The sequence below is a fragment of the Scyliorhinus torazame genome, chromosome 13 (assembly GCF_047496885.1).
Source record: "Scyliorhinus torazame isolate Kashiwa2021f chromosome 13, sScyTor2.1, whole genome shotgun sequence".
Taxonomy (NCBI): domain Eukaryota; kingdom Metazoa; phylum Chordata; class Chondrichthyes; order Carcharhiniformes; family Scyliorhinidae; genus Scyliorhinus; species Scyliorhinus torazame.
The window spans coordinates 23671862-23695882 of record NC_092719.1 but is presented as its reverse complement, the minus strand read 5'-3'; the positions used below and the strand labels follow the sequence as shown (position 1 = coordinate 23695882).

Sequence of the window (24021 nt, the reverse complement as noted above, 5' to 3'; positions counted from 1 at the left end):
AGCGGGAGGGGGAGCGAGCGGGAGGGGGAGCGAGCGGGAGGGGGAGCGAGCGGGAGGGGGAGCGAGCGGGAGGGGGAGCGAGCGCGAGGGGGAGCGAGCGCGAGGGGGAGCGAGCGCGAGGGGGAGCGAGCGCGAGGGGGAGCGAGCGCGAGGGGGAGCGAGCGCGAGGGGGAGCGAGCGCGAGGGGGAGCGAGCGCGAGGGGGAGCGAGCGGGAGGGGGAGCGAGCGGGAGGGGGAGCGAGCGGGAGGGGGAGCGAGCGGGAGGGGGAGCGAGCGCGAGGGGGAGCGAGCGCGAGGGGGAGGGAGAGCGAGCGCGAGGGGGAGGGAGAGCGAGCGCGAGGGGGAGGGAGCGCGAGGGGGAGGGAGAGCGAGCGCGAGGGAGAGCGAGCGCGAGGGGGAGGGAGAGCGAGGGGGAGGGAGAGCGAGCGCGAGGGGGAGGGAGAGCGAGGGGGAGGGAGAGCGAGGGGGAGGGAGAGCGAGCGCGAGGGGGAGGGAGAGCGAGCGCGAGGGGGAGGGAGAGCGAGCGCGAGGGGGAGGGAGAGCGAGCGCGAGGGGGAGGGAGAGCGAGCGCGAGCGCGAAGGGGAGGTAGAGCGAGCGCGAGCATGAAGGGGAGGTAGAGCGAGCGCGAGCACGAAGGGGAGGTAGAGCGAGCGTGAGGGCAGGCGAGCGTGAGGTTAAACGAGCACGCGGGGGGGGGTGAACGAGCACGAGGGGGAGGGCGAGGGGGTGGGACAGCGAGCGCGAGGGGGTGGGAGAGCGAGGGGGTGGGAGAGCGAGCGCGAGGGAGTGGGAGAGCAAGCGCGAGCGAATGGGAGAGCGAGCGCGAGGGGGTGGGAGAGCGAGCGCGAGGGGGTGGGAGAGCGAGCGCGAGGGGGTGGGAGAGCGAGCGCGAGGGGGTGGGAGAGCGAGCGCGAGGGGGTGGGAGAGCGAGCGCGAGGGGGTGGGAGAGCGAGCGCGAGGGGGTGGGAGAGCGAGCGCGAGGGGGTGGGAGAGCGAGCGCGAGGGGGTGGGAGAGCGAGCGCGAGGGGGTGGGAGAGCGAGCGCGAGGGGGTGGGAGAGCGAGCGCGAGGGGGTGGGAGAGCGAGCGCGAGGGGGTGGGAGAGCGAGCGCGAGGGGGTGGGAGAGCGAGCGCGAGGGGGTGGGAGAGCGAGCGCGAGGGGGTGGGAGAGCGAGCGCGAGGGGGAGGGAGAGCGAGCGCGAGGGGAGGGAGAGCGAGCGCGAGGGGAGGGAGAGCGAGCGCGAGGGGGAGGGAGAGCGAGCGCGAAGGGGAGGTAGAGTGAGCGTGAGGGGGAAGTGGAGCGAGCGTGAGGGCAGGCGAGCGTGAGGTTAAACGAGCACGCGGGGGGGGGGTGAACGGGCACGAGGGGGAGGGCGAGGGGGTGGGACAGCGAGCGCGAGGGGGTGGGAGAGCGAGGGGGTGGGAGAGCGAGCGCGAGGGAGTGGGAGAGCAAGTGCGAGCGAATGGGAGAGCGAGCGCGAGGGGGTGGGAGAGCGAGCGCGAGGGGGTGGGAGAGCGAGCGCGAGGGGGTGGGAGAGCGAGCGCGAGGGGGTGGGAGAGCGAGCGCGAGGGGGTGGGAGAGCGAGCGCGAGGGGGAGGGAGAGCGAGCGCGAGGGGAGGGAGAGCGAGCGCGAGGGGAGGGAGAGCGAGCGCGAGGGGGAGGGAGAGCGAGCGTGAGGGGGGAAGTAGAGCGAGCGTGAGGGCAGGCGAGCGTGAGGTTAAACGAGCACGCGGGGGGGGTGAACGGGCACGAGGGGGAGGGCGAGGGGGTGGGACAGCCAGCGCGAGGGAGTGGGAGAGCAAGCGCGAGCGAATGGGAGAGCAAGCGCGAGGGGGTGGGAGAGCGAGCGCGAGGGAGAGCGAGCGCGAGGGAGAGCGAGCGCGAGGGAGAGCGAGCGCGAGGGAGAGCGAGCGCGAAGGGGAGCGAGCGCGAAGGGGAGCGAGTGCGAAGGGGAGCGCAGGCGAGGACGTGGGGAGGGTGAACGAGCACGGGGGGGAGGGTGAACGAGCACGGGGGGAGGGTGAACGAGCACGGGGGGGTGAGGGGGAAGGCGGGCAAGGGGAATGGCGGGCGAGCGCAAGGAGGAGGGTGAGAGAGGCCCAAATATTGTGAGAGATTTCCCAGTTGATCTCCATGTCCTCTTCAAGTCCACTCACGCGGTCTGAATTTCAATCGATACATCTGCCATCTTTCCCTCACCAATGTTTTTCACCTACTTCTACCCTCAAAACTCCCACACATGAATTTCTGCTACAAACCTACAGCCTTCTAATTCCACAACCCAGTACCCCAAATCAAGCGTGCAGCCTTTAGAACTGCTCACTCATTATTCACACCTCACCCCATCACAAACCATGCATCCAAAACACCACCATCCTCACTTCCAGCTGAAAAGTATTCAAACACAAAGAGGGAAATTGCATTCATATAGTACGAGGAGCAACTCATCTCTTGATTCCTGAAAGCCTATTCAACACCTACGTGGCACAAGTCAGGAGTTTGAATGGAGGGGAGCACGGTGGTGCAGTGGGTTAGCCCTGCTGCCTCACAGTGCTGAGGTTCCAGGTTGGATTCCGGCTCTGGGTCACTGTCCGTGTGGAGTTTGCATTCTCCCTGTGTTTGCGTGGGTTTTGCCCCCACAACTCAAAGATGTGCAGGCTAGGTGGATTGGCCACGCTAAATTGCCCCTTAATTAGAAAAAATGAATTGGGTACTCTAAATTTATTTTAAAAAAGGAGTGTGAATGGAATGCTCTCCACTTGCCTCGATGAGTGCAGCTCCAACAACACTCAAGAAACTTGACACCATCCAAAACAATGCAGCCTCTTTGATCAGCACCCCATCTGCCGCTTTAGGAATTTGCTCTCTCCACCACTGGCATACAGCAGCAGCAATATATATATCATCTAAAAGTTCCACTACAGCAACTTACTAAAGTTTCTTTCACAGAAGATCCCAAACCTGCAATTTCTAGTGTCTACAAGAATCAGGGCAGCAGGCACTTGGAACTCCACCAACTGAAAGGTCCCCTCCAAAACTTGTACTATCCTGACTTCACTCCCTTATTGGCTGGGGCAAAATCCTGGAACTCCCTACCTAACAGCATCTTGTGCGTATCTCATAGATTATCATAGAATTTACAGTGCAGAAGGAGGCCATTCGGCCCATCAAGTCTGCACCGGCTCTTGGAAAGAGCACCCTACACAAAGTCAACACCTCCACCCTACCCCCATAACCCAGTAACCCCACCCAACACTAAGGGCAATTTTGGACACTAAGGGCAATTTATCATGGCCAATCCACCTAACCTGCACATCTTTGGACTGTGGGAGGAAACCGGAGCACCCGGAGGAAACCCACGCACACACGGGGAGAACGTGCAGACTCCGCACAGACAGTGACCCAAGCCGGAATCGAACCTGGGACCCTGGAGCTGTGAAGCAATTGTGCTATCCACATGGCTACCGTGTAGCCACAGAGACTGCAGCTGTTTAAAATCAATGGCTCAAAGCTAGTCAAAGAGAATTATGGGTGGGCATTAAATGCTGGCCTTGCCCACAATTCCCAGATCACATGAATTAATGAAAATATATTGAGTAGAGTGTCTCAAAATCAGCAACCTTGGGACCAAGTCCATGCCGAATTTCAGATCATGCCAGGTTTCTGAGGCAAAGTGAGGGATGCCTGCAGATTCATCTATATTGCAAAATGTTTCTGCTCATACCTCCTTTATGAGTCTTGTTTGGCCCTGGCTATTTCCCTCTGTTATCTCACTTCTTTTCATTCTAAAGGTGATGTAAGATACAGTTTCCAGATTGTTATAGGTGTTGCTCATCTGTCAGGTTTCACTCACCAGCAATGCCTGCAGTGGGGCACTAATGGTGAGACTGGCACAATGTTGTGACTACGGTTCAGGTTGAGCGAAGTCAAGAGCTGCTCCGACCACTCTGGAGCACTGGAGACAATGGACACAACAACATTGCGTGGAAGCATTGATTTTGTTCTTCATCATTCTAATTCTGGCCAGTGGATGCATTTGGAATGTTGCCTTCTCCTGTGGATTTGTGATCAATTAATTAACTAAAACTAGAATAATGCAAATCTTTTGGGGGACAAATGCTTAAATTATTAAACTTTTAATTATGCACTTGTCTCCATGGGATATTCTTGCACAGCCTGCTGAAAAAATGTCTGGTTCTTGGATAGTTGGATTTGAGATACTGTACCTCAGAAAGAAAATTAAGACAGGGATGTGGTATCTTTAGGCAATGTCCTGAATTAGTCCATAAAGTCAAAAAAGATGCATAATGATACTAAGAACAAAAATATATCAAAAACAAATTAGCAAAAATGCATTTTAATTTTCAATTTCAACTGAAATAAACTGAACTTCAGAAAAATCAACAGTTAAAGAATCACAACTAGAGGATCATTAGATCAATCAGGTTCTAAAATGTGTTTGATATGCTTAATCAAATATTAAAGGCAAAACTAAAAGAGATTGGTAGGATGATTGAAATTAAATTTCTCACATTTGAAACATGTGGAGCTAGAGTATTAGCACCCAGAGCAAAGGTGCATTATAAACGCATGATCGAACTGTACAGCATTTAGGGAACTTAAAGTAACTTTAATTAGTATCAATGTACTGCAGAGTACATCAATCTAAGGAAATGGGTACCAAATGCATCAACAATTTAGTGTGAGCAGTAGAATTGTGATTTTTGTTTTCAATCCCCTCCTAAAATGAAACAAGCAAGTTAGCTTTCATCATTATAGTGTGGTTCATATCCAAATCACCCGATTCACATTACAATAAAGTTCTAAACTTCATCTGGCATCCCAAGCACTTCCCAAATTTCCTTCTGAAGGCAACAGCTAGGGTTTGGGGAGATGGGGACATGGAATAAAGAGATTCAATCAAGTTATTCACACTCCCAAAGAACCTGCGAAACAACAATGTTATCACTGGCCTGAGAACAAGTGCCCATTTTATCTTGTCATTTAAGAAAGGCACGTAGCTGTGGAAGTACATTGGAGAAAAGTTGTCACAAAGGAGGTAGTACAAGTGTTTACTGGTACGCTTGAGAACAGGTGCCAAACACGGTCAAGCCAATAGATTGGCTAACAGTAGGAGCCAGAAACTTGCATCACTAGCAATTCAATTAAAAGTAAACATGTATAATACAAGCTTTCGACTCAGTGGGTAAGGAATTTTGGATCGAGGCCAAGTTAACTGCTCATCACAGAGGAACAGTTTAACTACTGGCCTCGAGGCAGTTAACCAGTAGCTGTAACTTCACCCAAAGGCAGAATCCTCCGCACTACAGACTGCAGTATTCAGAACAGAAAATAAATTAGCTTCAGCACAAGAGTACATGACCAGCATATCCAACCTTCACCATCACCACCCACCCCTCCTCCTGCACCCCATTAACCACTTACAGCTATAAACACATCAATAACGGGGTAGGCATAATTTTTCCATACATTAACCTGACTTGAGTATTTCCATATTGTTTAATTGGGTCAATGTCCCAAATCCCATGGGTCGTTCAAGGTAAATATATTTAAAAGGTTAGTTCATTTCAATTTGACAAAAGTTTGTTTTAAGGACTACAATCCAAGTCCCAGAACCTGGGGCAGCACGGTAGCCTTGTGGATAGCACAATTGCTTCACAGCTCCAGGGTCCCAGGTTCGATTCCGGCTTGGGTCACTGTCTGTGCGGAGTCTGCACATCCTCCCCGTGTGTGCGTGGGTTTCCTCCGGGTGCTCCGGTTTCCTCCCACAGTCCAAAGATGTGCGGGTTAGGTGGATTGGCCATGATAAATTGCCCTTAGTGTCCAAAATTGCCCTTCGTGTTGGGTGGGGTTACTGGGTTATGGGGATAGGGCGGAGGTGTTGACCTTGGGTAGGGTGCTCTTTCCAAGAGCCGGTGCAGACTCGATGGGCCGAATGGCCTCCTTCTGCACTGTAAATTCTATGAAAATTCTATGAAAACCTCGTCCAGCTAACACCTCTTCTTGAGGTAACTATATTCCAAGCCCTCAATTGTCTGAAGCATGACATCCCGGATGAAACATAGGACTTGGAGGAGGCCAATCAACCACTCAAGCCTGCCCCACCATTCACTAAGATCATGGCTGATCCAGTTATGATCTCAACTCCACTTTCCTGTCTGCCCCCATTACCCCATCTCCCTTGTCTAGCAAATGTTGCATTAAACGGCAGCTCAAAGGTGTTCGCCATGCAATGCTGTCCAAGATTTCTGGTGAGAGAAAGAATGGAAACCGATTATTGACAAATATTGGAGGGAGAAATTCCTTCCATCATCTTCTCTCTCTCTGCAAGAAATCTGCACCAAAGGCTCCATCATTCCATCAAATAGAGTGGACAAAAATAACTGGCCTTTTCCTCTCCTGCACAATGATCATAACGCTTTGTAGTCACTTATTATACCTTTCCACTTCTAAGTCCTAAAAGCAGGACTGTCCATCATATAGCTCAGGCAGCGAAATTCTGAACACAGTCAAAACCTTGGCATTTTCTTCTTTTAAAAAAAAAAAAAATTTAGAGTACCCAATTCACTTTTTCCAATTAAGGGGAAATTGAGCGTGGCCAATCCACCTACCCTGCACATCTTTGGGTTGTGGGGGTGAAACCCACGCAAACACAGGGAGATGTGCAAACTCCACACAAACAGTGACCCAGAGTCGGGATCGAACCTGGGATCTCAGCGCCGTGGGGCAGCAATGCTAAGCACAGCGCTACCGTGCTGCCCTATCTTGGTATTTTCTGATATAGGAGTGCAAAGTAAAAATGTTGTGCTTCAAGAAACTCATTATTAAAGAAGTCACTGAATAAACTAATTTTAGAGAAGAAGCATGTTGTTAATTCAATATTTTCAAGTCAAGGTGACTAATTCAAAAATTAATGTTACTTGAAATGTTCGAAAAATTGAGACTTCACTTGCCGCATTGCAAGAAGCCTATCTAACATAAATAATCATGAATCTTGACAATTTCACCTCCAGATAAAAAGCACTGAACTGAAAACCACTTTGCAAATTAAATGTTGTCATTTATTGCAACGGGAATGGAATATAAAAGCAGGGAAGTTTTGCTACAATTGTATAGGGTGTTGGGAAGACCACATCTCGAGCTACTCTGTACAGTTGTGGTTCCCTTTCTTGAGAAAGAATATAATAGCATTAAAAGCAGTTCAGAGAAGGTTCATTCGACTGATTCCTGGGATGAAGGCATTATCTTATGAGGAAAGGCTGGGCAGGTTGGGCCTGCATCCACTGTGGAATTTAGAAGAATTAGAGGTTACCTTATTGAAACATATAAGATCCTGAGTGAACATGACAGGGTGAATGCTTGAGAGGATGTTTCCCCATGTTGGAGGGACGACAACCAGGGACACAGTTTTAAAAAATGGTGTCTCCCAGTTAAGGCAAAGATGAGGAGAATCTTGTAGATTGTACACACTACTGCCACAGTTCATTGGTGGTGGAGGAAGTGAATGTTTGTGGACTGGATGCCAATCAAGCGGGTTTCTTTGTCCTGGATGGTGTTGAGCTTCTTGAGTATTGTTGTCGCTGCACTCATCCAGGCAAGTGGAGAGTATTCTATCACAGTTCTGACTTGTGCCTAGTAGATGGTGGACAGGTTTTGGGGAGTCAGCAGGTGAGTTGCACGCCGCAGGATTCCTAGCCTCTGACCTGCTCTTGCCTGGTCCAGTATAGTTTCTGGTCAAAGGTAACCCCTACGATGTTGGCGGTGGGGAATTCAGCAAAGGTAATGCCATTGAATGTCATGGGGTGATGGAGATAGTCATTGCCTGGCACTTGTGTCGTGCAAATGTTTATTGCCACTTGTCAGTCCAAGCCTGGATATTGCCCAGGTCTTGTTGCATTTGGACACAGGCTGCTTCATGAACTGAGGGAGTCGCAAATGGTGCTGAACGTTGTGCAGTCATCCACAAACATCCCCACTTCTGACCATATGATGGAAGGGAGGTCATTGATGAAGATGGTTGGGCCGAGGACACTATCCTGAGGGCACCACATGGACGGCAGCAGTTACAAAAGGCAGCTCACCACAACCTTCTCGGTGCAATGAGGGATGGGCAATAAATGCTGGCCTAGCCAGCAACTTTCAAATCCCATGAATTAATGAAAAAAGCATAACTGGATTGATGCCAGATAGTTCATTAAAACCAATTTCTTAAAGCTTACTAAGTTTTTGAAAATCAAATGTATCCCACTTTCAAATAGCCTAAAAGAAAACCCATTCAAGTAGAGGGAAAGTAAGTGAGTTCTGAGTGCCAAACAAATGTGACAAAAACAACTTAAAGCACCATACATTGTCTTACTGGTATCCATGCCATCTCAACTTTATTAGCATGCCTACTGAGAGAACTAATCTAACACTTCAATCATTTTTCAGAACAGATGTCATAGATGGACAACCATTCAGCCTACCATGCCTGTGCTGCCCATTTGAAAGAGTTTTCCAATTCCTTGCCATTTCCCCTTTTGAGTATTGATCCAACTCCCTATTAAAAGTTGCAATTGAATTCACTTCAACCACCCTTCCCAGGCAGTGCATTCCAGATAACAATGTACTAAAAATAAAATTCTCAGCTTTGGTTCTGCGACCTTAAATCTGTGTCTTTTGGTTACCAACTCTTCTCCCACTGAAAATGTTCTCTCCATATTTATTCAACTTCCTCTATCCCAAGGAGAACAACCCTAGCTTCTATGATCTTCCACGTAAAGTCCCATCTTTCTGGTACAATTCTCATAAATCATCTCTCTGCACTCTCCAAAGCTTTGACATCCTTCCTAAAATATGATGCCCAAACCTGGACATACTACTCTAGTTAAGGCTTTATCAGTGCATTCTAAACATTCAGCAAAATTCCCTTGCTTTTATACCCAATGCTTCTTTTTACAAAAGCATACACTAGTGTTTTTTTTTTAATCTTCTCAACTTGTCCTGCCACCTTCAAAGATTTATGTACATACTCCCATTTCTATCTGCTCCTGTACCCCCATGAAAATTGTACCATTTTGTTCATACTGCCTCTTATTTTTCCTACCAAAAAGAATCACTTCACACTCTTCAAATTAAATGTATCCACCCACTCTGCCCATTTCACCAAACTTCAAATCTCCAAATGTTATGTTATCTGCAAACTTTGAAATCATAAAATCCCTACAGTGCAGAAGGAGGCCATTCGGGCCATCAATTCTGCACCGGCCCTTGGAAAGAGCACCCTATTTAATCCATGCCTCCACCCTATCCCCGTAACCCAGCAACCCTACCTAACCTTTTGGACACTAAGGGTCAATTTAACATGGCCAATCCACCTAACCTGCACATTCTTGGACTGTGGGAGGAAACCGGGGCACTCTGAGGAAACCCATGCAGGCACAGGGAGAAAGTGCAAACTCCACACAGACAGTCACCCGAGGGCGGAATTGGACCTAGGTCCCTGGAGCTGCGAAGCTGCAGTGCTAACCACTGTGCCACCGTGACGCCCCCATTATGCCCAGTATTACCCAAGTCCAGGTCATTATATCTCAGGATGAAAAGGGGGTTTTAATACTGGCTGCTGGGAACATTGTTATTCCCTGCGGTCTTTTCAACCATCTTTCACTACTACCCTTTGCTTTTGAAATTTTTGCATTCATACTGCCACCGTCACTTTACCCTCAATTGGGCCAAAAAGTCCAGGGTGCAGTAATTCATTAAATTACTTTCAAAAATTCATAAAGACAACAAATGCACTACGTTCGCCAACCTTGTCCATTACTTCAAAAGAGTTCAATCAAGTTAGTCAAGCATGATTTTCCTTTAAGAAATCGATGTTGGCTGTCATGCTTTGATCCATATTTGGCTACGGAACAATTAATTTTGCGCCTGATCATTGACCAAACGTTTTCCCAACACTAACATTGGGATGACTGGCCTATAATTGCCAGGCTTATCCTCTGTTATTCTGAACAGGAATATAATATTTTCAATCCTCCTGAGTGGATATGCAACAGGGTTGCATCGGTTTGTTATAGTTAAAGCTGCATCCCCAACAATACAATTCAGAAATCTTACAAAACACTCTGATTTCTACACAAATGTGCTTCCAGAGTGACAGTAGAGGATAATCTTTCCATTATTTAATTGAGCAGCACCCCGAGCAGGCTAACCACACCCACATACACCACCAAAGATCACCAACTTCCAACATCTCACTGCAACCCTACAACAATACAAAATGACACTTTCAGCTGGTATAACATGCTATATTTTACCCAACAATGAAGTTATGCCGCTATTATCAAAAATAACGCTTTTCTGGGGGAAAGGGGGGCATGTTGGCGCAGTGGGTAGGTACCCAGGTTCGATTCCAGTCTTGGGTGACTGTCTGTGTGGAGTTTGCACCTTCTCAGTGTCTGCATAGGTTTCCTCCAGGTGCTCCGGTTTCCTCCCACAGTCCAAAGATGTACAGGTTAGGTGGATTGGCCATGCTAAATTGTACCTTAGTCCAAAGATGTGGTTAGGTGGGATTACGTAGATAGGGAGGGGGAGAGAGCATGGGTGGGGTGCTCTTTCGGAGGATTGGTGCAGACCAATGGGCCAAATAGCATCTTTTTGCACTGTATGGGATTCTATGAAGTTCACTACGATAAAGATACAGTTGCTGTTGATCAGACAGTTTGTTAAACAACAAAACTATCTACTGAGGTAGTATGAGCGGAGGTTAAAAACAGGAAAGGAGAGGTCACCCTGTTAGGGGTTTTCTATAGGTCTCCGAAAAGTTCCAGAGATGGAGAGGAAAGGATTGCAAAGATGATTCTGGATAGGAGCGAAAGCAACAGAGTAGTTGTTATGGGGGACTTTAACTTTCCAAACATTGACTGGAAACGCTATAGTTCGAGTACTTTAGATGGGTCCATTTTTGTCCAATGTGTGCAGGAGGGTTTCCTGACACAGTATGTAGATAGGCCAACTAGAGGCGAGGCCATATTGGATTTGATACTGGGTAATGAACCAGGACAGGTGTTGGATTTGGAGGTAGGTGAGCACTTTGGTGATAGTAACCACAATTCGATTACGTTTACTTTAGTGATGGAAAGGGATAGATATATACCACGGGGCAAGAGTTATATCTGGGGGAAAGGCAATTATGATGCGATGAGGCAAGACTTAGGATACATCGGATGGAGAGGAAAACTGCAGGGGGCACAATGGAAATGTGGAGCTTGTTCAAGGAACAGCTACTGCGTGTCCTTGATAAGTATGTACCTGTCAGGCAGGGAGGAAGTGGTCGAGCAAGGGAACCGTGGTTTACTAAAGCAGTCGAAATACTTGTCAAGAGGAAGAAGGAGGCTTATGTAAAGATGAGACATGAAGGTTCAGTTAGGGCGCTCGAGAGTTACAAGTTAGCTAGGAAGGACCTAAAGAGAGAGCTAAGAAGAGCCAGGAGGGGACATGAGAAGTCTTTGGCAGGTAGGATCAAGGATAACCCTAAAGCTTTCTATAGATATGTCAGGAATAAACGAATTACTAGGGTAAGAGTAGGGCCAGTCGAGGACAGTAGTGGGAAGTTGTGCTTGGAGTCCGAGGAGATAGGAGAGGTGCTAAATGAATATTTTTCGTCAGTATTCACACAGGAAAAAGACAATGTTGTCGAGGAGAATACGGAGATTCAGGTTACGAGACTAGAAGGGCTTGAGATTCATAAGGAGGAGGTGTTAGCAATTCTGGAAAGTGTGAAAATAGACAAGTCCCCTGGGACAGGATGGGATTTATCCTAGAATTCTCTGGGAAGCTAGGGAGGAGATTGCTGAGCCTTTGGCTTTGATCTTTAAGTCATCTTTGTCTACAGGAATAGTGCCAGAAGACTGGAGGATAGCAAAGGTTGTCCCCTTGTTCAAGAAGGGGAGTAGAGACAACCCCAGTTACTATAGACCAATGAGCCTTACTTCTGTTGTGGGCAAAATCTTGGAAAGGTTTATAAGAGATAGGATGTATAATCATCTGGAAAGGAATAATTTGATTAGAGATAGTCAACATGGTTTTGTGAAGGGTAGGTCGTGCCTCACAAACCTTATTGAGTTCTTTGAGAAGCTGACCGAACAGGTGGATGAGGGTAAAGCAGTTGATGTGGTGTATATGGATTTCAGTAAACGTTTGATAAGGTTCCCCACGGTAGGCTACTGCAGAAAATACGGAGGCATGGTATTCAGGGTGATTTAGCAGTTTGGATCAGAAATTGGATAGCTGGAAGAAGACAAAGGGTGGTGGTTGATGGGAAATGTTCAGACTGGAGTTTAGTTATTAGTGGTGCACCACAAGGATCTGTTTTGGGGCCACTTCTGTTTGTCATTTTTATAAATGACCTGGAGGAGGGCGTAGAAGGATGGGTGAGTAAATTTGCAGATGACACTAAAGTCGGTGGAGTTGTGGACAGTGCGGAAGGATGTTACAAGTTACAGAGGGAAATAGATAAGCTGCAGCGCTGGGCTGAGAGGTGGCAAATGGAGTTTAATGCAGAAAAGTGTGAGGTGATTCATTTTGGAAGGAATAACAGGAAGGCAGAGTACTGGGCTAATGGTAAGATTCTTGGCAGTGTGGATGAGCAGAGAGATCTCGGTGTCCATGTACATAGATCCCTGAAAGTTGCCACCCAGGTTGAGAGGGTTGTTAAGAAGGCGTACGGTGTGTTAGCTTTTATTGGTAGAGGGATTGAGTTTCGGAGCCATGAGGTCATGTTGCAGCTGTACAAAACTCTGGTGCGGCCGCATTTGGAGTATTGCGTGCAATTCTGGTCGCCGCATTATAAGGAGGATGTGGAAGCATTGGAAAGGGTGCAGAGGAGATTTACCAGAATGTTGCCTGGTATGGAGGGAAGATCTTATGAGGAAAGGCTGAGGGACTTGAGGCTGTTTTCGTTAGAGAGAAGGTTAAGAGGTGACTTAACTGAGGCATACAAGATGATCAGAGGATTGGATAGTGTGGACTGTGAGAGCCTTTTTCCTCGGATGGTGATGTCTAGCACGAGGGGACATAGCTTCAAATTGAGGGGAGATAGATATAAGACAGATGTCAGAGGTAGGTTCTTTACTCAGAGAGTAGTAAGGGTGTGGAATGCCCTGCCTGCAACAGTAGTAGACTCGCCAACACTAAGGGCATTCAAATGGTCATTGGATAGACATATGGACGATAAGGGAATAGTGTAGATGGGCTTTAGAGTGGTTTCACAGGTCGGCGCAACATCGAGGGCAGAAGGGCCTGTACTTCGCTGTAATGTTCTATATTCTATGAACTGTTGCTATCTATCCTTAGACTTCAGATGACTAAATATGGTGCTCAACTTTATCCACAGGAAGGTGATCCTCCAAATAAAAAGTAGGGTTTTCCAGTATTCCATGTAATTTGTACCTGCATCCACTAATGGCCATAGCATTAATTGCTGTGACTGCATGCTTCCATTCAGTGGGGAAAGGGGGGAGAAAAGCATAGGAATTCCTTCTTATCTCACCAAGGCTTTCTAGGTACTTGGGCATATTGATTTCCTCTAGTTATATAATAGTGCAAGTTAATCAAATGAAATGTCTCCACATTTTCAAGTGAAACCATATATTCCGCATTCTAGATGCTGTGTAGTGATGCAATTAAACAAGGCATGACTGTTTGGGTGGGTCCATAATGACTCAAAGGATGCTTGTGGTCTTCGAAAATGTATGGAGTTCAAACAGGCAAGCCAACATATTCCTGCAGCATAATGTAGGCTTCAGTAACCATTATTCAGTGGCCCTTAACTTCCTGCTCCCCAGTGTTGGATTTGGGGTACCTTAAAGATGCGCTGGAGAATCTTTTTCAGATGTTCCCAGGTAAAGATTTACCCGGCATTGTCCAGAAGGGCAAACTTCTCCTGGGCATTTGCACTGTGCTGGGAACTGCCCAGCAAAGCAATTTAAACATAGTTATTCAGAGTTAGATGGAATAAAAGCACTTCTAACTTCAGCATTTCAAAGACCCTGAACGAGTCCCGCATGGACCCCTCCATCACCCATAGTATTCCACCCCCACCCACGCCATGTTTGCAACCTCCCCCCCCGCCCTCATCAATGTCCAAACCTCCACATTCCATTCACTTATCTTAGAAACTTAGCTTCTCCTTTTCAATAGGACTTTTCAACTCACCGGATTTACGGCAGCTAGAGCTCTAATAGGGTGAGTGTCCTTCCTTTGCTCCGCCCTTTTTGTACTTCACCACTGGAGCAGGGGGTGGCTGCACTGCCTGAGTCTCACCCTGCCTGATTTGGGGCGAGACAGGCTCTTTAGAATTTGAGCGCAGGAAAGTCGGTACGGAGTGGCAATCCAGAAGACCATAATAAATAGGAACAGGGGTAGGCCGTTCGGCCTCTCGGGCCTGCTCTGACATTCTATAGGATCATGGTTGATCCAACATTCCTCACATCCACTTCCCTGCCCTTTCCCCATTACCTTGGATTCCCATACCGATCAAGAATCTATCTCGGCCTTAAATATACACAAGGACTCTGACCCCACAGCTCTCTGTGGCAAGGAGTTCCAAAGATTCATAACCCGCTGAGAGAAGGAATGCCCATTCTTCTCAGTCTTAAATTGGCATCCCTTTATTCTGTGACTATGCCCTCTGGTCCTAGACTCGCCCATGAGGGGAAATATCTTCTTAGCATCTACCCTGTCAAGCCCCTTAAGAAACCTATATGTTTCAATGAAATCACCTCTTATTCTTCTAAATTCCAATGAGTAAAGTCCCAACCTGTTTAACCTTTGCTCATAAGATAATCCCTCCATACCGGGGATCATCCTAGTGAACCTTCTCTGAATCACCTGCAATGAAATATCTTTCCTTAATTAAAAGGATCAAATCTGTGCACGGTACTCCAGATGTGGTCTCACCAGTACCTTGTACAGGTGCGCAAAAGTCTTCCCTACTCTTATACTCCAACCCCTGTGAAATAAGGGCTAACATTCCATTAGCCTTCCTGATTACTTGCTGTACCTGTGTGCTTTCTTTCTGTGTTTCGTGCACAAGTTGGGCGGCGTGGTAGCACAGTGGTTAGCACTGTTGCTTCACAGCGCCAGGGTCCCAGGTTCGATTCTCGGTTAGGGCACTGTCTGTGCGGAGACTGCATATTCTCCCCGTGTCTGCATGGATTTCCTCCGGGTGCTCCGGTTTCTTCCCACAGTCCAAAGATGTGCAGGTTAGGTAGATCGACCATGCTAAATTGCCCTTAGTGTCCCAAAAAGGGTAGGTGGGGTTACTGGGTAATGTGGATATAGTGGAGGTGTGGCTTAGGTAGGGTACCTTTTCAGAGGGCCGGTGCAGACCCGATGGGCCAAATGGCCACCCTCTGCACTTGAAATTTTATGAAAAAGTAGCCCCAAGTCCCTTCGTGTTGCAGCTTTCTGCAGTTTTTCTCCATTTAAATAATACTCTGTTCTTTTGTTCTCCCTTCCAAAATGAACTCCACATTTTCCCACATTATACTCCATTTGATAACCTTTTTGCTTACTTTCAATCTCTTATTATCTCTTTGCAAACTGTTTGAATCTCTCTCACAACTTGCCTTTCCATCTATTTTTACGTTATCTGCAAATTTGGCTACAGTACATTCACTTATTTCCCCCAAGTCATTAATAAAAGACAGAAGCCACTGTTTTTCCAAGTTAAACAAACTACATCCTCTCCATGACCATACTCCCAAGTTGAACTGGACCGGCTGCAACCTTGACTTCCTACTGACTCCGAGCTGACTTTTGAAGCAAATGTTCATAATAGCGTTGGCCTCAAATACCAGAGGCAACTTTGGCTGCAGTATTTCCTCCAAATCATTACATTTGCTTCCTTCACTGCTGATTGCCACGCCAAGGAAGTTACAGCCCCATATACCATTTTAAAACAACACCTGAATTTCTGCATGCAGTGTCCAAGTGACAGGAGGTTACCTAAAACAGCAGCGAATGACATTTCACAATCGGTTTTCTATTCAGACGTGCAAGCACATGAACTAATCCAGTGAGTCTCTGCTCATATTCAAGTGCCAGGCTCAACTGTGAATGTCCATTCATACAAGCTTATTCCCAAGGCTTTCATCTTTACACTTTCAGAAAACAAATGGGTTTGTATTTCACAAGGACATACACAATCTCCTGCTATTATCACCCCATCACCAGTTTTCACAAAATAAACCAACCTGTGATGGTATAAATCTAGCCACACCAACCAGTGATGCTCAACTCCTACATCACAGCGAGTGCTATATGATTCTCAGTCTGTGCAAGGTGCACAAAAATTTAAGTTAATGAATTGTGTAAAATGCGTCAAGAATGAAGTCGGGCAAAATAAACCAAAAGTTTTTTTTATACTTTGAATCCAGTACAAAAACTGGGCCAGTTCGTTCCAACACGACTGAAATATCAGCCCACAAGACTAAACCATTACAATGAGCAAGTGCTTATTTTGCAAAAGAGCAAATGACCCAACGATACCTACTAATGAGTGCTCCAATTTCAAAGAACCCTTACGTACACGTGTTCATTTATATGAAAGAAACAGCGCACTTAGGCTGGTATCCCCATGCTCTTTTTCGAAATGGAATAGCAGTGACTTGTCAGCAACTGATCCTGCAGCATTAAATGGAATCCAGCCTGGGTCAGGCTTCACTGCTTTCAAATTCAAATCCTATTACTAAGTATCCAAATGGGGGTGGGGGCTACAAAAGGTACAAGTGAAAATTCAATAGAGATGCATTAACTGTGAATATAAAACCCTAATCCAATCTCTGGGTTCCTATTACCTTCATCTCCTACACGAAGACATATTTGAACCCCTCAAATGGATCACTGCCTTTTAATTCACTGTTCGACCTCCATTATTCCATATAAATCCATTCTTTACTTCAACTCAGATATAGTATGCTAAAGCTCGTTAAGCTCTCAGAACTGTCTCAAGTTAGTCTGTTATCCGTGAAATGGCGATCATCTCTGGAGATGCGTTTTCATATTTTAATTACGAGTAAGCAACCACAAATCTGAGTCATAGATAAACGAGGAACAAAATTTTGCAACACGCTACACTGCCAACATCAATTAAAATACAGATTTAACAGGTTTTTAAAAACATCCTAAACTGTTGAACTCTTAGGTCTATGCAATTATTTCAAATGGAACCGGGCTTCCTTTGAGGTGGCAACATGCATCACCAAGCAAGGTGTCATCATTGCATCAGATAAATTCTAAACGTTTACAAACCATCACTTTGTCTTGGCTGGTGCACAAAAAAACTCACACCATTGGCTTACTCAGATCGGCTCAATGCTCAATCTGCAGCAATTGCACTGCTACATCAGCTCTTCTGAAAACATCAGTGACCTCCTAATGAGCTAGAGGCACAGAATTGTATTCACATTAAGAGCACCGTCATTAGTAATGCCACAAAGACACTGCAGTAATTCTTTCCAGCATTAGCTGTGTGACAATTGATCTAGTATGCGTTCAACCTAAACCAGACTACTTTGTTAACTATTGTTTGTGTACATTTATCTGTAAAATTATGGGTCAGCAGTGTTTCAGTAGTTGAACACATGCAGTATTCAGGAAGTGCTGCACTGTCAAAGGTACAGTCTTTCAGATGAGACGTCAACAGAGATCCTGCACTGCACTCTCAGATGGAAGTCAAAAAATCCCATGAATTATTTCAAGTGAAATGGAGGTGTTTTCCCTAAAAAGGGATAAATATTTATCCTTCAACCAACACCACTAAAACATGTTTATTTGGGCATTTCTTTCATTGGGGATTTCACTGTGCTCAAATTCTGCAGCCTGGTTTATTAACTGCCAAAGTAAGTAAAAGTAAAGTCACCATAGTCCCTGATGACCATAGGCTGCTTTTCCCTTTGAGGGGGAGAGCTGACTGGTGGTGATTTAGCCCAAGGATGACCCACCTTAGGTGAGGGGCAAGGTTGAGAAGGCGGGGCCTTCATGAATAATCTCAGCTGGTACAGGAATTGAACCCGTGATGCTGGCCTTGCTCTGCATCATGAACCAGCTGTCCAGCAAACTGAGCTAAACCGGCCACCACAATTTACTGACTGTGAAGCACTTTGGGACAGTCTGATGATATAAAATGTGGTGTAGAAATGCAAGTTATATTTCATTCTTATATGCACTACTTCAGTGCCTGACTGAAGCCCAATTTCTCAATTTTAAAAAGGCACAAGGAGCAATTTAAACTGTTCAGAAGATTCACCAAAACAAATAAAGTAGTTTATTTGACTGCAGAGAATATAACTGTTAGCACTCCAATATCAGAATCTATTGATGGATTTCTGAGTCAGACCCAATTGGAAGATGACAAGCGGTAGGTACACTGTTTTATCGTCCACCAGATCAGTTCTTTCTGCCAGCACATTTTTTCTAGAGGTGATCACCTCACAGCGCTTGCCCAATTCAGTGTAGTTATGCTTAAAGATGGTGGGGGCCGAGCTGGATCACAATGGAGCAATCTAAAACTGCCATAAAAAGACTCACCGAGCTGCTGAGCATGAATACAATAGGATCTTTGTTAACTGGCTAAGTAAAACTCTCTGGTCAATCATTTCTCAAAATGATTAGCATCAAGCTTAAGGAGATAGCTTTCTCACTCAGTTTTAGTTCCATACATAGGAAGCCCCAGGCTTGATCTCCAATCCTTCCCCAGCTCTGCATGCAGGGATTCTACAGTTGAGCTGCCTGTCAGCCCCTAACTCCCTGCCCGGGAGTGAGCCTGTCAAGACAATTGCATGTTGAACTTAAACACTGCAGCCTTCCCAACAACCCAGACGTGAATTCTTGGTCAAAGTGTTAATGCAATAAAGATGCACCTTTCTCCCAAAGCAATTAAGGAAACACTTTTGATGGCTGACCTATTAACTTGTATGTCAGCTGTTTAGAACACCCAGTTCCTCATTTATTCAGTGGTACCACTATTTTTTGTGAAGTATATTATACCTATACTTTCAAACTGCAGAAATTTGCATACTCGGGGGTTAATAGGTAACCCAAGCTTCTCTGATAAACCTGAAGCAAATTACGTAATGCAAAAGTATAGTTCTATAAATTATGAATTAGTAAGCAACAGATTTGTTCCATCAAACATTGATGTTATTTGAAGTCAATTAAACATTCATCCATCTATTTGGAACTTATTATGTAGGGAGAGACTTAAATGAATTCAAAGAGCTTCTAAGAATCGGAATTCTACGAACTGTCTAAACATCATGAGCTTTAACTGGCACTAAAGGCCGTATTCCACATGCACATTTTAATTGCCTCCTCTTTTTTGCGTTTGTTACCATAAACTGGCATCACAGTGAAGAGGCCATCTGCAGGCTTCAGTATTAAAGCACAAAAAAGTTACGTTACCATCATAAATTACAAACTTCCTGATTTGAATGCAAGCTCCACACGCAAAACTACCTTCCAAACTTCACTGAACATGATTTTTTTCAGAGAATGCAAAAGGATGTTTAAATAGAGTCCCCTTTTGCTACATCCTTTCAAAAAGGATGTACAGCTCAGAACAAGATCCTTTGAGACCCTGCATGGCATGAAATGATTGAAAGGAAATACAAGCGAGTGCTCATCACCTACTACTATATCAAACTTCAGACTAATCATCTGCATGTGGCATTTAAATGAATGGGCACGGGTACCTTTTGGAAGCTATGTTGTGTTTTGTTTTTAAAAAGACTAGCCTCTTATTCATAAACAGATAAAGCAATCTGATTCTTAAACACATTCCCTTCTTTTCCTTCAAAGAAAAAGCATAATTACAAATCAAAATTGAGGGGTTTTGATGGAGTAAATAGAAACAAAATGTTTCTACCGGCAGACGGTTTAGTACCCAGAGAATACAGATTTAAGATAATTAGCAAAAATGCCAGAGGAAAATTGAGATTTTTTTTAAAAGCACAGCAAGTTATGACCTGGAGTGAATTGCCTGCTGGTGGAAGCAGAATCAGTAGGATCTGTCAAAAGGGAATCGGATAAATACTCGAGACTGCTAGCTAGTCAGTCCTAAGGGCGATTCTCTAGAAGTACTATTTTATAAATGGAAGCAAAGGCAATTAGCCCAACTAGCAGGAATGCGCAGCAAAAATCCACATTTCTAAAACAATTATCTACAAACGACCATAAGTGTGCTTCAGTGCTTTTGATGAGAAAAGGTCAAGTGAAGGGTATTGTATATTACGAGATCTAAGAATTTTGTTATATTGCCCTCTCTGCTACCGCCTGTTAGGGCGGTGTAAATAAAATTGTTCAAGAATGACTGCCTGCTGCAAGTCCACATGTTAATCTTACTCAGTGCAACACATTACAGAAAGTTGGCAACAATGTTGGGATGGATTTTTCTTTTACATTTGACAAAAGGACAGAAGAATATTGTGATATGTTATTTTTAAACCGAAAAGGTAATTTTGAGGAAGCTGAACGACATTGCTCTGTGGGCACATCATATTCAGGTACACGGTAAGTCAGCACAGCATGTAATTGAAAAAATGGCACTGAAGGTATATTCGGGGATAATTGGGGAATTCAACCCTAAACAAGGAGAACTGATATAACTACAAATGAAGTATATATATTTAGCTGAAAGTGGAAAAAAAAGGAGTTGAGGAAAATATTAATGTTTTCCTCATCATCTTGGTGGTAGATGCTTTTTATAAAAAATATTTTTATTCTCCTTTTTCACATTTTCATCCAAATATACACCCACCAACAAATAATCACTGGTAACAAATACAATGGCAATCCCCTGGCCAACAATCCTTTCCTCCCAACCGCCAAACAACCCTCAACCTCATCAAAGAAAAAGAATCAGAAATCCACCATCGCCCCATACATAGTCACCAACAACATACACAGTCCAACAACTCCACCCCCCATCCCCCCCCCCCCCCCCCCCGCAAGCCCCCTGAACACCCCCCAATGTTCGATGTCAGCCAATTCTTGAAAGTGCATAATAAACAAAGCCCATGAATTGTAGAACCCTTCCATCCTTCCCCTCAACTCAAACTTCACTTTCTCGAATGTTTAAGAACTCCAGCAGATCCCCCCGCCACGACAGGGCACAGGGTGGAGAAACTGACCTCCACCCCAACAGGACCCGCCTTCGGGCGATCAACAAGGTGAAGGCTGAGACATCTGCCTCCGCACCAGCTTCCAACCCCGGCCGATCCGATACCCCGAATATGGCTTCCAGGGGACCCAGCTCAAGTTTCATATGCACCACCTTCGAGATTGCCCTGAAGACCCCCTCCAATACCCCTCCAGTTTTGGGGACCGAAATATATGAATATGATTTGCGGGGCCTCCCCCACAACACTCACACACATCCTCTACCCCCTCAAAGAGCTGGCTCATCCATGTCTTTGTGAGGTGTGCCCTATACACCACCTTCAGCTGTATCAGCCCCAATTCGCGCACAAAGTTGAAGCAGTCACCCCCGGAGCACCTCACACCACAGCCCCTCCCTCCATGGCCTCCCCCAACTCTTCCTCCCATTTTGTCTTAATCCCCTCTGGCGCTGTCTTCTCTTCTCGCATAATCGCCCCATAAATCGCCGACACCACCTCCCTCTCCACTCCCCCTGTCGTTAGCACCTCCTCCAACAGTGTAGGGGCCAGAGCCAACGAAAAGCTCCGTATCTCCTTCCCAGCGAATCTCGGACTTGCATACACCTAACCATCTCCTTCTGTCCCAACCCATATTTCTCCCCCAGCTCCTCCAGTCCTGCAAACTGACGCTTCAAATACAAATCCTTTAGTGCCCTAACTCCCTTCTCCTTCCATCTCCAAAAACTCCCACCCCAATTCCCTGGCTCAAATCTATAATTCCCCCGAATCGGCATTTCTCTTGACCCTGCCCCCAGCCTAAAGTGCTAGCGCAACTGTCTTCAGATTTTCAACATAGCTACTACCGCCGGACTTCCCGAATATTTCCCCAGGGCCATCAGGAGCGACGCTATTGCCAACGCTCTCAGCCTCGACCCCCTGCACATATTCTCCTCCATTCTAACCCACTGGGAGTCCCCTCCTCTAACCCAAGTCCTCACATTCTCCGCATTCACTGCCCAGTAGTAATACAGTAGATTCGGGAGACCCAACCTCTTTGACTGCCGTCCTCGCTGCAATAGCACCTTCCTAATCCTAGCCACCATCCCCCCGCCCCCCCCCCCCCCCCACATATAAGGTGCCAGATGTTTTTGTAGATTTTAAACCAATATTGTCCAATAGATCCAAATTTGATGGAATATACCAAGCTGAAATTCTGAACTCATATTATGACACGACTAATAAAGTGTCAGGTGTATGTACCTTAAAGAAATGGGTGTTTATCAAATAGCTGCAGTGATGCAAGTTAGTGGGTGGAGCTGGGCTCTGCTCTGCTTTTTACTTTTGTTTTGTGCTGAAAGCTGGTTTTGGCTCTGTGTTTAGTTTCGCTTTCAGTTGGAGAGCTGCATGTGAACCAAGCAGATGTGTGTATTGATCTTTCTCACTACAAGCTAAAGAATGCATTCAGCTCATTGATGATTTCCAAATAATACCTGTTTCTGTAGAGAATTTAAACCTGCTGTCTTTGTTAAAAAGTGTTTGGCTTATGGATGTTGTTAGGAAAGTTACTAAGGATTACTTATAGAATATTGTATTTGGGAAAGTATCAGTGTTTGTAGGTGATAAGATGTTTACGGTGTGTTTATAAAGTGCTAACTGAATTCATAGAATAAACATTGTTTTGTTTTAAAAATACTATAGATCTCTGTTTCATCACACCTGTAAAGTGGTTCCCTAGTGCTCCTCATAACTAAAATCTATTAAACGTTGTGGGTCAGGTGAACTCCATGATATACTTTGGAGTTTTCTAAACCCTGGCCCATAACAAAAGGAAATTGCCAAGTAAGACTTGCAGATTATCACTGTGGGCATGGCACAAACTGAGAAATTAACCTTGGTGACTGGTTTGCAGGAGGCCGAAGGAACAATAAAATCCAGACCGAGCTTTTGAGCAAAATCAATAAGCTGACATGGGTGGAGGCCTCAGCCATGAAAATGGCAAAAAGAGATATTTGGAAATTGCAAGGTTGTTCATTGCCTGAGCAATGGGGCTAAGGGGCTGGTTTAGCACAGTGGGCTAAGACAGCTGGCTCGTAATGCAGAACAAGACCAACAGCGCCCATTTCAATTCCCGTTCCAGCCTCCCCGAACAGGCGCCGGAATTTGGCGACTAGGGGCTTTTCACAGTAATTTCATTGAAGCCTACTTGCGACAATAAGCGATTATTATTATTATTAATAAGCAGTCCGTCATATTTCATCAAAATCCAAGCCACAGCAGCCAAGTTCAGACTCAATCAGAAATTTAGATGCAACCGTTGCCACAATAGCCACCAACTATTTAAATGCTATTTCCAGTCAAAGTACTATGCCTGTGGGAAAGTCAGTCATAGCCAGATGGCATGCAGGACTAAAGAAACAGTAATGTTCCAGATCTTAGTAAAGCTCCAGATCATAGCAATAAGTCAGAGATTGACGACTGACTTAAAACGTCGAAACAGCTGCAGAAGTGACCCTTATCTCAGAAGGAGGGTACAAGAAGTCCCAAAGTCACATCCCTTTACATAAAACTGAAACTGACTAATTAGTCCAATAACAGTTTTCCAGTGGTTAGGTCAAGCTAGTGTTAGAGCGGAATTCAGTGATGCATCCCACGACTTGCCATTGGTACAAATAGTGGGGAACAAAGTCTCGCTAATGGGAAGAAATTAGCTTAGTATGAGAAAGTTAAAATCGGCTGAATTGTGACATTGAGGAAGATCACAAGGCTGAAATCAAAATAAGGGATGATGTATAGCCAACATTTTTGCAGGACTAGGTCAGTGCCATATGCACAGTTAGAAGTAGTAAGTAAAGGACTGGTT

General features: G+C 45.9%; 1 protein-coding gene across 1 annotated transcript in view; it reads right to left on the bottom strand.

The window, feature by feature from the left end:
• snd1 (staphylococcal nuclease and tudor domain containing 1) overlaps positions 1-24021 on the bottom strand; it is a 1317969-nt gene that overhangs the window by 1159792 nt on the left and 134156 nt on the right. The window lies entirely within an intron of this gene.